The sequence below is a fragment of the Hyla sarda genome, chromosome 2, assembly GCF_029499605.1.
Source record: "Hyla sarda isolate aHylSar1 chromosome 2, aHylSar1.hap1, whole genome shotgun sequence".
Classification (NCBI taxonomy): Eukaryota; Metazoa; Chordata; class Amphibia; order Anura; family Hylidae; genus Hyla; species Hyla sarda.
In genome coordinates, this window is record NC_079190.1 from 217,837,899 (window position 1) to 217,847,579 (window position 9,681).

The following is a 9,681-nucleotide window of genomic DNA, read 5'->3' on the forward strand; positions in this document are numbered from 1 at the left end:
CCATCCGTGTATCTTGTCTACTAGCCAGTAGTTCTGTACGGTTTGATTTTTTAGCTCTATTAAATGCCTGACGCATGTATTTAGAGGGGTATCCTCTTTGGGTACATTTTTTCATTAAGTTCTCGTTCTCTACCATGAATTTCGATTCCTCAGAGCAATTCCGACGTGCCCTGAGGTACTGGCTCACTGGAATATTTCTTCTTAGGGAAGCTGGATGCCAGCTTTCCCAATGTAGGAAATTATTGGTCGCCGTTGGTTTGCGATAAATATTGGTCTGAATTTTGTTGTTTCCGTCTATATATATTGTGATACCTAGAAAGTTTAACTTTCTTCCTCCAAACTCAGAGGTAAATTTCATGCCTATCCTGTTATTATTCAATTTGGTTACAAATTCAGAGAACAAAGAAGGTGATCCATCCCAAAAAATTAAAACATCATCAATATACCTACCCCAAAATAAGATGGGCTTAGTGAATAAATTAAACTCTTCACCAAAAACAATAGTGCTCTCCCACCACCCTAAAAATAAATTAGCATACGTAGGTGCACAAATTGTGCCCATTGCAGTTCCCTTTACTTGGTGGTAAAAGGTGCCACAAAATAAAAAATAATTGTGCATAAGTACGAAAAGTAGTAATTAGGTGACAAAGAAATTGTGCTTATGAAAGTGTCTACTTCTTGTGTCTAAATAAGTAGTGATAGCTTCTGTGCCCAATTCGTGTTTGATATTACTATATAAATTCTCCACGTCAAGACTCACCAATTGTGTAGTGTCTGTGACTTCTAAATCATTGATTTTTGATACAGTGTCCTTAGTGTCTTTAAGGTAGGATGATAGGGAAGGTACAAAGGGGGCCAATATTTTATCAACATAGTTACTTGCTCCTTGTGTAAGATTATTGTTCCCCGAAACAATGGGTCTCCCCTTTAGGGGACTTGTCCCCTTGTGCATTTTTGGTAATGTGTATATGGTGGCAATGGTGGGTTTAGGGTTTAATATGTATTTCATTTCACTTTCAGATATCAAGCCTTCAGAGTGAGCAGTGGACAACAATAATCTCAATTCTTGTAGGTAATTATTTGTTGGGTCACTAGATAATATATTGTACGTGTCTCTATCATCCAGTATATTATACACCATTTCGCAGTACTTATCTGTGTCTAATATCACTATATTTCCTCCCTTATCGGATGGTTTTATAGTGATTGTCTCATTTTTACTCAGTATATCTAGAGCTTTTGATACTTCTTTAGTTAAATTATTATTAATTTTGTGGTGTTGGGGACGTATTTTCTGTATATCACTAGTGAACAAATTGACAAACGTATAAATTTGTGGATATTGTAATAAAGATGGATACATTTTTGATCGTGGTTTTAAATCAGTAAGAGGAGCCACCCTCATTTCACCCTCTTCTTCACCTTCATCCAAGAGGGATTGAAGGATGTTGACAGTAGCTGAATCTTGTACAAATTGTCTTTCCTCATCTCTATGAGGGCTATTATGCCATTTAAACAATGCCAGCTTTCTTGCAAAAAGATTCACATCTTTAATCCAATCAAACTCCTGAAACTGTGGGGTAGGTGTAAAGGATAAACCTCTCTTCAGTAAGCTCTTTTCTGCATCAGTGAGAGAATGGCTCGATAAATTAAAAATTTGCATGCTGTCATCATTAATGCCACTGTCATCATTCTCACTCATCTCAGGAATCAGATCTAAACAGGGCGAGGGGGTAGCCCCGTCATTGGATTCATTAATCCCATCTGTATCCCCCCTAAAAAAGGCATACTGTTTGAGATTGTGTTGTTGGAACAATATTCATAGGTCTGGGTGTAGAGGGTACTCTCATTTGAGTTACATTTAATCCATTCCCTTGATTCATCTGTAAGGGAAGTGCAGGTATTGCCACTGTGTTTAGGGAAGGTACTAATGATCCAGAGGCTCCAGAAGTACCATAATGGCCACATGGCCATAAAAAGAAAGAAGGTCATTAAGTATTGTTAATAGTATTGAGCAAGGGGCTAAGTGGTCATAACTCGGAAAAATGAGGTTATTGATAATAAAATTACAATGTATGATATAATCATGGAATAATAAATAATAATAATTAAAAAATAAATAAACTAATTCATATATAAAAAATGATTGTATAAAATTTATCTAAGAAGTAGGAAGGTCATTAATTATTACTGGCAGTGTGGAGTAAGAACATAATTGTAAATAAGAAATTAATAGCCCTACTATATAATGAGACAAGTAGTAAATTCAACTTTATATACAAAATACAAAAAAGAAGTGATTTGGAACTAGCCCAAGATAAAATATATATAGAAATATGTGCAAGGAAAAGAACAGGACCGGAATGAATCTAAGTTGAAAAACATATGCAAAAAGATCCTGACTTGTAAAATAATCTAAGACTTAAAACATGCGCAATGCCATGAATTAGTCTGGAATGAAACAAAGTCTAAAACCATGCGCAGAAAATGGAAAAGCTTAGGAATTAATCTAAGTTCAAAAACATGCGCAGTTGAAGGACTGAAATATAAACTAAGTCCGAATATAATGGCAGTTACTCGGTCATGCGCAAAGCACAACATAAAGATCCACATCTTTTTCTCTAAGTTTGCGGACCTGCGCGGAAACTTGAGTTTGCGCAGAGAGTTTATTTTCAGCCCGAAAATAAAAAGATTAACGGCATGCGCTGAAGACGCAATTTGATTGGTTAGGGAGGCATCATGAAAGGGAGTGACATCAGAGATACTACGATGCGTGATTGGCTGAGAAGAACGCCGAACAATCAGCTATGATAATTGGTAAGTCTATAAATACCTGCTAAACTCGTGAGTCTGACATGCCTCATTTCTTTGAGAAAGCCATTCAGAATGGCGAAAACGTTTAGAAGAGAGGATTAATGTTTTAATCACAGACTGTACCAGAGACCTTTTCTAGTTAGTACACCGAGTGCCCAAGCTGCAGCAAGGCACCGTGGTACACTAGATAGTAACGATAAACTACTAGTCTGCATGGCAGACATTTTCATGATATTATAGGATTTCACTGGATACAGCACTGATAATTTTAAACACCACTGCTAATTAGAAGCAATAGATGTGCAACATATTAGTTTGGACACTATTTTAATGAGCGTAATTAAAAGTTATTTTTTATGGGGGATTTCTAGTCAGGGTTTATCCTGAGTAGATTCATTCCCCAAGTAGGTTTTGTGGAACTTAAATTGGCCCAGAAACCCCTAGGGGATTTATCTTGTGGCACATGTAGTTAGGTGTCCATAATACATGCAACCCTTCCTCAGGCTGAAAGGAATCCAGAAAGTCTTGCACCAACCATGGTTGTCCTTCTGACATCAAACTCTGATTTGCTTTGGGAGTCATCTCCCTGGTTCCTTTATCCTGTGCCCTTTTTAAGAACACTTGCTCTTGGAGAAGACGTTTTGCCCTTTAGAGCACCAGAACTAAGATGGTTTCCATTTGGCAGCTTGTGAAAAGGCAGAGCTCTTCCTTTCCTTGGAGGAACTCTAGTATCTTCACATGCTGCTGACCCATCAGACAACCTGGCTGATTCTCAGATGAGATTCTAAGCACATCTAAGGGGAAATCACATAGGACGTCTGATACAGACCTGAGTGATGACACTTGGGAGACCATTCTTCTCCAGGTACCTTGTCCTCAACATCTCTGCTCAGCTGGACTACTCACGGTGGCAGAGTTGGATATCTGAGGACACCAGAAACTTTACATAGTTAAGTAACAGCAGAGTCTGTGTTACCTGGATTCTCCCAATGTTTGGACTCTGACTTTAACCTGGAATTCATCTCATGTACCTGTCTGGCTTTGTCCACTCTTGTGTCTACTCAAAAGAAAAAATGTCAGCAAAGCATTGTACATGAAAACATCAGTATACAGTGAGCAGGGCTTCATTACTGACAGGCCTATATAGAAATGTATAGAGAACATATATCAGTATACAGTGATTAGGGCTTCACTACTGACCGGTTATATACAAAATGTATAAAGAACATATATCAGCAGTGTACAGTGAGTACAACATCACTACTGACAGGACTATATAGTAATGTATAGAGAATATACATCAGTAAACAAACAGCATGGCTTCATTACTAACAGGCCTATATAGAAATGCTTAGAGAACATAATCAATATACAGTGAGTACAACATCGTTACTGACAGGCCTATATAGAAAACATCAGTATACAGTGAACACAGCTTCACTAATAACAGGCCTCTATAGAAATGTATATATACAACATATATCAGTATACAGTGAGTACAACAGCATTACTGACAAGCCTATATAAAAATGTATAGAAATCATATATATCAGTATACAGTGAGTGCAACATCACTACTGACAAACCTATATAGAAATGTATAGAAAATATTTTAGTATATAGTGAGTACAACATCACTACTGACAAGACTATATAGAAATGTATAGAAAACATATCAGTATATAGTACAACATCACTACTGACAGGAGATTATATATCAGTAAACAGTATAATGTGAGCATACAGCATCACTTACTAACAGGCTTATATATCAGTATACAGTACAAGGTGAGCATACAGCATCACTTACTGACAGGGTTATATATCAGTATACAGTATAATGTGAGCATATAGCATCACTTACTGACAGGGGTATATATCAGTATACAGTATAATGTGAGCATACAGCATCACTTACTAACAGGCTTATATATCAGTATACAGTACAAGGTGAGCATACAGCATCACTTACTGACAGGGTTATATATCAGTATACAGTATAATGTGAGCATATAGCATCACTTACTGACAGGGGTATATATCAGTATACAGTATAATGTGAGCATACAGCATCACTTACTGACAGGGTTATATCTCAGTATACAGTATAACGTGAGCATACAGCATCACTTACTGACAGGCTTATATATCAGTATACAGTATAATGTGAGCATACAGCATCACTTACTGACAGGCTTATATATCAGTATACAGTACAAGGTGAGCATACAGCATCACTTACTGACAGGGTTATATATCAGTATGCAGTATAATGTGAGCATACAGCATCATTTACTGACAGGGTTATATATCAGTATACAGTATAACGTGAGTATACAGCATCACTTACTGACAGGCTTATATATCAGTATACAGTACAAGGTGAGCATACAGCATCACTTACTGACAGGGTTATATATCAGTATACAGTATAATGTGAGCATACAGCATCACTTACTGACAGGGTTATATCTCAGTATAACGTGAGTATACAGCATCACTTACTGGCAGGCTTATATATCAGTATACAGTATAACGTGAGCATACAGCATCACTTACTGACAGGCTTATATATCAGTATACAGTATAATGTGAGCATACAGCATCACTTACTGACAGGCTTATATATCAGTATACAGTACAAGGTGAGCATACAGCATCACTTACTGACAGGGTTATATATCAGTATACAGTATAATGTGAGCATACAGCATCATTTACTGACAGGGTTATATATCAGTATACAGTATAATGTGAGCATACAGCATCACTTACTGACAGGGTTATATATCAGTATACAGTATAATGTGAGCATACAGCATCACTTACTGACAGGCTTATATATCAGTATACAGTATAATGTGAGCATACAGCATCACTTACTGAAAGGATTATATATCAGTATACAGTATAATGTGAGCATACAGCATAATTTACTGACAGGGTTATATATCAGTATACAGTATAATGTGAGCATACAGCATCACTTACTGACAGGGTTATATATCAGTATACAGTATAATGTGAGCATACAGCATCATTTACTGACAGGGTTATATATCAGTATACAGTATAATGTGAGCATACAGCATCACTTACTGACAGGGTTATATATCAATATACAGTATAATGTGAGCATACAGCATCACTTACTGACAGGCTCCTCTGGGCCCCGCTCATACCTGGGAGCAGCTCATATATAGAGCAGGCTCCACCAGGGAGCAGCTGGACATCTGAAAAACATAGAAGATTTATCATTCTTTTCAAACGTATGGCTTTTATATGACAATTTATTTTTTAACTTACTTTTGCTTACATGCAACCTTTTTATCAAATAGTCACACAACCTTGATAAATAAATCGCATGTAAGCAAAACCCGGGAAACCCGATTACAAAAGCATTTTTTAAAGCAGAAAAGTTTTCCCTTATGTTAATAGCCGAAGTTCTTTATCTACCCTTTATTACCAGTAGCGTTGCTGGAGAGTGACGGGGAGAGGGGGGGGGGGGGGGAGAACCGCATCGGGTGACACCCTGACTGGCCTGCCTGGCGCTAAATAGCTGTACTCTATCCCGCAGCAACCCATCCACCCTCCTTAGAAATAAATAAATATTAAAAACATACTATGTCGCACCATGAATATCCGTACTCTGGAGGCTTTTTTGTTTAATTTTGAGCCCGCATTTTGTGAGGTTGGTGGGCGGAGTCTTGCGTCGCTGCGCTGAGGCCGGAGTTTACGTCAGGAAGAAAGACAGCGCAGCACCAACAGGCACATAAACAATAGTGAAGCCACAAAAAAACGGCTCGGTACGTTACCCACCACAAAATGTGCTTGAAGCTGTATTTTTATAAGGAAAAATTTTTGTGCCACATATGGGTTATTTACGTAGCCTGTAAAAATTCTTGCACAATTATTTTGTGCCTTATTCTATTTTAACACAACATCATTTTAAAATTTAGTTGGTACGCCAGCATGTACGTGTCCTAAAATTAACAAGGTGTGCAGTGTGTATTTTCAACCTTAAACAGGTCAGCTCTCCAGGGGCACGGCCTAGCCAGGCTACACAGCACCAGCAGCGGGGGGGGGTTGGAGGGATGAATAGTAACCCTGCAATAGCCGATTCTGGACTGCATTTAAGCCAGACATGTCATGGCCATGCAGAGAGGTCCCACGAGCCAGGACCCCCAAGTCTGGCAGACCCGCAGGTTCAACGAGACTGCGCTCAGGGGGCCAGGGCTTCACCAGTGGCCCCATCTAAGAGAATAGGAAGGAAAAAAGACAGATTAGTTTGTGGCCATTAGAAGGTATAGCCCTGGCACCTGTCCCAGAACTGGAGGACAGAAAAAAAACACAAAGTGGATGGGGTTCTGATGGATGGTTATAGCCAGGCCTGGCCTGGGACTTGTTTATTCTCTTAATTGTTTGCTAGGTGGGCGGTCCTAGGATGGACAGAAGGAACTATTAACCCTTTCTGTGTTGCCTGAAGACGAATATGGAAAACCATGTTATGCTATCCTGCTTTTGTCAGCTCTATTTCAGTGCTTTACTGCCCCCTGCTGTCTACAACTCAAAATGTTCTATTTGCCAATAAAATACATGCTTAATAAAAACATTTCAGCATTTCATGTATGGTAATTAGTAAATCCGCTGCTGAAAATCTGCTGCGGTAAGGCTGTGGAGAGTCTGTTCTCTTTAAAAAATGCAATAGGAGGGACCTATGAGTGGAGGGTAAATCCAATATTATTAACATTTGACCGCTAAGCGGTCACTAAGACCCTAAATTTCCCACCCAATTTAAAACTTAACGTTTAATGAGCCGAGATTAAAATAACCTCACACATATTGATCCATGGTGCATTGATTGGCATGACACTGCATGCTATAGAAGTGAATTGAAAAATTAGACTGTGGCTGCAGTCCACAGTCTATAGTGTGAGACAATTAAAAATCTAACACATTGCCCGCCCGCCCGACGTTTCGCCACAGGCTGTGGCTTTATCAAGGGCTAAGAGGCAAATGGCGTGCAAACAAGCCTTGCAGGGGTTTAAATAACCTCCTGTCTCTAACGTCATTAGAACATGTCACTTCCTGTATTAACATGACATCTCATTGGTTACAATCATATGCAGACTCATGATTGACCGCTTCCTGGCCAATGAATTTTTAGACCAGGATGCATCTTGCTATATTCGTTTGATTGACAGCATCCTTGACCAACCAGCTGAGAACAATCAAGCTTCTGAACTCCTCATTGGTGCCGGAAGCTGTATACGTATGTGCGCCATCGGTCCTGCGCTAACTAATAGCTTCCCGAACCTCCGATATGGGCGCATGCGCAGTACGGATGCGCAGAAAAACGTGCGCGAATACTTAGTCATATACAGGCACTGCTGGAAGCTGCGCGACAGACATATGCGCCGGCACTTAGCCGATTTTTGGCATATGATTCACTCATGGCTATTGTGATAGGGCTGTAATACACAATATAACCACTATTGTGAACAACGACTGCGTAGCAAGTGATAGGTTAATTCGAGAACACTAATAAGTTACTATCTGGCAATATAAGACGGCCAACCTAGCAACGTAAGTATAAGATCAGAACAAGGAAATATTAATCGATAGAGGGAGGAGCAATTACTCATCTGTTCTGCATAGATGTAGTCATAATTAATTCATATCTCAACGGAAGTTAATCATAAATATAATTAATACAGGCTTATAACGGCTCTTCTATATAGTAACAATTGTAATAAGTGATTCCTGTCCTACAAGAAGGCTGCAAAAGTGAAGCCTTCATTCAGTCCATTTGGACTTTGGGATTTTAATCTCCAAATCCAACGGGCTTCTTCTTGAAGCAGTCTGGTGTTAAGATTGCCACGTCTCGGACCTAGTTTACACTGGGTAATGCCACAGAAACGTAATTCAAAGGGAGCATCATTGTGTACAGTCCTCATATGCCTAGCAATTGGCGTATCTTGGTAGGTGTTAATAGTACTCATATGTTTTGAGATACGCCTACGCAATTGTTGAACTGTCTTTCCTACATAGATTTTAGGACAATTGCAAGTGGCTAGGTACACTACCCCCGTCGTTTGACAGGTGATGAAGTCCCTAATTTGATATTTCCGATTATCAATCGGATTAGAGAATTCTTTTGTACGTGGCATAAATTTGCAAAAATTGCACCGTCCACATGGATGTGATCCTTGAATTGAAGATTTCAACCAACTGGATGCAGACTCCTCTGCATAAAAACTCCTAACTATTTGATTTTGAATATTGGGTCCTCTACGATAGGTTATAGAGGGGTGAGTAGAGATCACCTCCCTAAGGTCATTATCCACCTGTAATATAGGCCAATATTTCCTAAGTATATTCATGATTTTTTGATTGTGTTGATCAAAAGTTCCGATACACCTAATGATCTTTTGGCCACTATTGTCTTTAGCCAATTTGTGATCACGTAATAATTCAGATCTTGGAGTAGCCCTGGCTCTGGCGAAGGCCTTGTGAAGGACTTTCTTAGGGTAACCTCTATTGGTGAAGCGTCTATACAGGAGATCACATTCTTCTTGAAATTTAAGAGGGTCAGAGCAATTCCTTTTGGCTCGTAGATATTGACTGATAGGGATGCCTTTCTTCAATGGTACGGGATGATAACTCTTCCAATTGAGAAAACTATTGGTTGACGTAGGTTTACGATATATAGAAGTGTGAATGTGACCAAGTGAATCAATAGTGATAGTGAGGTCAAGAAAATGAAGAAATTTATCATGAATTTCAGAAGTAAAGTGCATATTAATATGATTAGTGTTAAGTGCTTGAACGAAGGATTGAAATAGTTGTGTGGTGCTGTCCCAAAAA

General features: G+C 38.8%; 1 protein-coding gene across 3 annotated transcripts in view; it reads right to left on the reverse strand.

Moving 5' to 3' along the window:
• LOC130355757 (uncharacterized) overlaps nt 1-9,681 on the reverse strand; it is a 146,650-nt gene that overhangs the window by 88,261 nt on the left and 48,708 nt on the right. For 2 of the 3 annotated variants that reach the window (XM_056556371.1, XM_056556369.1), the window contains exon 2: nt 5,968-6,047. The exons of the other annotated variant lie outside the window; for it this stretch is intronic. The gene's annotated coding sequence lies outside the window, so the exon portion shown is untranslated. The remainder of the gene's footprint in view (nt 1-5,967; nt 6,048-9,681) is intronic. 3 annotated transcript variants of the gene reach the window in all.